The sequence below is a fragment of the Gavialis gangeticus genome, unplaced genomic scaffold (assembly GCF_001723915.1).
Source record: "Gavialis gangeticus isolate Ggan-Ray unplaced genomic scaffold, GavGan_comp1, whole genome shotgun sequence".
Lineage (NCBI taxonomy): Eukaryota > Metazoa > Chordata > Crocodylia > Gavialidae > Gavialis > Gavialis gangeticus.
In genome coordinates this window covers 52,587,945-52,593,300 of record NW_017729006.1, presented here as the reverse complement: position 1 = coordinate 52,593,300, position 5,356 = coordinate 52,587,945, and positions in this window count along the sequence as shown.

The following is a 5,356-nucleotide window of genomic DNA, read 5'->3' as shown; positions in this document are numbered from 1 at the left end:
CACTACACTATAGTCTTGTCAAGGATGAGCATTTTCGATAACTACAGCAGGACACTGGATTAAATCCCACCCCCACCACTTATTATTTTACTTGGGCAAGTAGCAGGCAACCATCAATCCTCTGGATCATGGTGTATGCATAAGAGGTCTAGTTAGGCCCCTGATAAATGTGTTTGTGGCTGACGAGCCCAATTTGAGAGTAACTTTCCAGATTGAATGGGATTCTGAGCCCTCCTCCCAGCTTTCCACATTGATGCTGAATGACTTCATATCATTTTTACATGTGTCATGGTACCATGATAGAGGGCAACTCCTCGCTTTCTAGAGCTGTCTCAAATCTCGCTATACAAAATATTCTTGGGGGTATGGTCTCCTCCCATTCTCCTGATGTGGCCAATCCATAATAACCTTGTCTTCTTGATAGCAGTTTCTAAATAGGTCACTTCAGCACTGTGCACTTCAGCACCTCTGTGTTAGGTATTTTGTCTTCCCGCTTTACTTTCAGGATCTTGTGCAGGGATCCCATGTGAAAACTGTTCAGTCTCTTGATGTACCTAACATATACAGTCCACATTTCTGAACCATAAAGCAGGGAGGACAGCACACACGTCTGGTGGATTTGCATCTTCATCTTAGCTGATACTGCGCTGTTATTCCACGCATGTTTCTGTAATAGCCCAAAATTCTTAGCTGCTTTTCCAATTCTGCCAGTTTAGTCTGAAGGTCAAGATTTCTGCTGATCCTAGAACCCAAGTAGCAAAAACTGGCAATGCCACCAAGAGATTTATCCTCCAGACTGATGCCAGGTATTGTTCTTCCATCCCTTGGTACATGGTCACAGTCTTTTTGGGTGCATCTAGACATGTGTAGATGTTTGGTTCACCAGGGACAACTAGCAGTGGCACACTGCTGTGACATGCGCTCTGGAGAGCAGCAAGTTACCCCAGGTGGGGCAGGGCTGGCTGGGGCTAGCACTGGGCTGGTCCCAGCAGCTTTTTCTGGAGTCCTGGGGGCTTCACAGGGCTGCAGCGGCACCAATCTTGCCATGCAGAGCCTGGCTGACAGTGGAGTGCAGCTCTGGCCCACCAGGCTCTGGCTTTGGGCAGTCTGTGCTACTGCCATGTGCGCCACTCTGTTTTTTTTCTCACAGGTTTTTTTGACCCCTGCATACCCAGGGGTCAAAAAATCCTCTGGGATGCTTCCATGCAGCACAGAAAACAACTGAATGTGAGGTGTGTGGCACCGCAGATGTGTCTGTGGCACCACATACCACATGGCTGTGCTCATCTGGATGCACTTCCTTGAGACTACTGGCTTTCCCAAAGCTCTTGCATGACTCAGAATATCTGCCCAAGAGATTTTGCAAGAAAGTTTCACAGTGAACAACCGAGGCTGCATCATCTGCAAACAGGAAGTCTCTCACTACCACTTATTTCACCTTGGTTTTTGCTCTAAAACTTGCTGTGTTTAACAAGCCTTCATCTAGTCTGGTTGAAGATAAATGCCATCATTGCTGTCCTTAAAGGTATGAAGAAGCAGGAATGAAAAATAGACGTTAAAAAGCAGAGGGGCTAAAACACCCCTGTTTCACCCTGCTGTTGATGTCAAAGTCATTTGATTCTTTGTTTTCATACACTACAGTTGCCGGGACAAGACTAATATTCTTTATAATTCAGTTTCCTCATCTGAATGTTTAATATAATAATACATGGGTATTATTAATATATCACAGAGGTGTCATAACATAGGACTTAATGAATTATTGCTTTCATAGCATTTTGAGAGCTCTGATTAAAAGAGACTATATCAGTGTTAGTATTATTTGTAATAATAATATATGTTAATGCTATGTAAAAATCTTTCAAACAGTGGTCTCTGGTATTACATTTTCTTTCAGAGCTCTTAAACTGAGTTAGCAAAACAGTTGGTAAAAAAATACTTGTGTAGAAGAGGCAAGGATAGGGGTAGTTACTTTTTTAAAAAAAAAGAAGTTTTAAAAGAAATGTGTAAAATTCACCAAAAGTAGGTTGTAGATAAGGGTTTCTGTCAGAATGGCATGATAAATGAAAGGGCTCTGGTGGCCCTTCTGTTTGTTTAGACCTCTTGTTTCTGCTACAACTCTGCACAAAACTAGCATTGAAGTGTCTACTGTTAAAACATAACATAACCTGACAATGATCAGCCCACAGGGCTTTTCCAAGAGAAGGCCATATTGTTCTGCTTGGGGAAGTGCTCTAGCACTCCATGTCCTGAGACATGAAGAAAAGCACAGAGTGCGGAAGACTTTCCAGTACATTAGTAGTATATGAAAGGAGCTGACCGCTTGTACATTAATATTGCCTTGTCGTACAGAGTGACATATGGGAAAGCACTGCATAAGATTCTCTATAGAGAGATTGTTTCTTCCTTCCTTGTTTTCTACCAGTAAGCACAATGTGAAAAAGACACCAGCTTTAATAATATAGGGTAAGAATGCATTTTGTATACCCTTTTGTAGATACTTAACTTTTATATTGTGCAGATGACTGAACAATTACAGCTCCCATTATTTTTTTACTATGCGCTATTTGTAAAACCACTAGAGAATATTTACCTTGTGAACTGTTTTCGCATTAACTATTTTGTACGCTGTCCAGGCCATTTTTAGTTAAGCAATTTTCTGCTAATGGCTTCATTTAAAGTGGTCTTACTTTTGTTACTGTTGATCTTTAAATGTCACAGAAAAGACTTACATTTATAATGCATTTAAGATCTTTATTCACATTTTGCATTTTAAATACATTGAAGCAATATTAAATCAGTAATGAAAAGCTTGTATATGAAAGAAAGATTATGTGGCAGTATTGTGGAAAAGAAAGCTACACTAGTATTTATATACACTTGAATAGTATGTTGTATTGACTTGATATTTTACTTTTAGAATACCAACATGCAAATACAATCCATTATGTTTTTACTTATTTCTTTGTCATACTTTTTAAATATATATAATGTTCCTGGGAGAGCAGTGTAAAAGCAGTGTAAACCATTTACATTATTTCACATTATGGCATTTGTCTGTGAAAACCTTTCATGGTGAAACTGCCCTTGCTTGGATTTTTTCATGCTAACCCTGAAAGTTGTCAAAGTCTGCAACCACAGAGAAGATGTAAATGGAAACCAGCAGGTTTCTCACTGCTTCACTATTAGGCACCTGATTCATTGGCTCATAATGGCTCTTTTTTGCCAGATCTACTAACATGAAAGAACTATGAGAGGTCCATAGAGGAAATGCCTGGCAGGCACAGCGTTAGCTTAGTTACCTCTGCCACACACCCAAGAGAAGTTTCTTCTACGGGGAGCATGTAGGTGTATTCATGGGGCAGTGGGGCATGCTAGGGTGTTCCTAGTCAAAACTGTTCTTGCCTGTTGGAAAAGCTCATAGAGCATTTATAAGCAAGGCACAAGTCAAGGCACCCTTGCTCTAGCCTGCCTCTGGTCAGAACGAATCACAATTCCTTTTACTTTATACAATATTTCTCCATAAATTATACCCCAAGCTAAGCATGAATGTAAACTGGTATGAATTTGATGTGGATATGTGGCAACTCACCTATCTTACACATGAGTTGCAAAGGTAGCCAGTTCCCTAACAACATTATCAAAAGATGAATGCAGTTATGATTATTGTATTGATTATTTTATTTATTAGGTAGTATTTCTTTGGGCATTACTTTATATTGTATTGTTCTGGGGAATTAAAAAATAGGAGAAAAATTCTCACCATTTTATGACCTACTCTCTTATTTTTCGACACTGTCAATCTACAAGACAATTAACATTTAAAAAGATCCCTATGAAAAAGAGAAATTTCCCTACAAATAAATTATATTCCCTCTATCATTTGTTAGGTGATTGCAATCAAATGCATATAAGTTGAACCTACTGTAAAGATACCTGTGATCAGAACAAATCAGCAAATCTACTTTTATGCAGCTAACAGGCTGCTGCACATTCCCTCCAGTTTCAAGGTCTGCATGAGCATATGTTTTCTCTTTTCCTGTTCCCTAGAAAGCACTCCTGGGGCCTCTCCAAAAGTAGCAGGGGATAATACGCATGATGAGTTTGCCAACACTTCCCTGTGCAGGTGCCTTATTCAATTCATAGACACCATATGATGTGAGCCATTCAGCCTGTTTGCAACTACCTGACAACAGTGCACAGTCAAGGAAAGTATCTATGCTATTGCTGGTTTTCCCCAATGTCCTAGAAATGATTAAATGTTCCCATTGAAGCAGATAATGAGGAACTCTATGGGAACAGAAAGCTTTTTTTGCAACATTTACATGCAGATTCTTTGAGATGCCAAGAATAGGATTATTAATGGGCGTGTAAATACCTTAGATTCACACAACGTATTCCAGATATATGCATTAACTTAGATGTTGGCGTCATGACCACTAGCTTGCAGGTAGTGACTAAATTAACTATGTGTAAAATAATGTGTTAAATGTCATTTTATGAATAGCTTGATATAAAATTTAGAGAGTATTTACCAAATATGTTCCTTAATGATGGAAGTGACCATGATTCTAGTTCTTTTTAAGGACCATGCTGAATATCTAATCTTTGGCATCCAGATTAATTTTACGAATATGAACCACACTGTATTTTAATTGACAGAATTTACTAGGGATTGTAGAAAAGGGTTTAGAAGCCCACCTGTACAGCAAGTGCACTGCAGGATACGGTATAGAAAGTCTACCACAAGTTGGCAGCTTTACCAATATCGTGTAATATTGTACCCAAGAGACTTGCTGTCATTGGTCTCAGTTCAAAAAGAGACTTATGCAGCCTTCTGCTGAGTGGAATCCTTAGCTCTCTGCCCTTTAGCACCAAGGATCCCAAGCCAATGAATGAGGAGCATTAGGCATGTTAGGATAGGGTTCCTTGAAATGAGCAGACACAATGGAAAGCTAACAATGGAGCTAACAATACAAAATGCTAAGGAGAAACGGTAAGAGTATCTTAGCATGACACCTTAGAGCTTGTTGGTTGCATGTACATGAGATGCACAGTCATTTGGTACTTGTATATTAAATGACTGTGCAGTAACTTGAGTTACTGCACAATAGCATTTATGTTGAGCATTGACTGTGCAGTAGCGTTGACAAGCTTTTTTGTGACACTGTTCTGTAGTAGCTTAAGATTGCTGTGCAGTAGAGCCATGTCACAGGTTTTGTCATGCCATGCTACTGCACAGTAGTCTCAGGCTACTGTGCAGTCAGTGTTTTGTGTAGACACGGCCAATATGGATTACAGCAGGGATTAAATCTGCTTCTCCCACACTTCCTCTGTGTGTGTGTGTGTGTGTGTG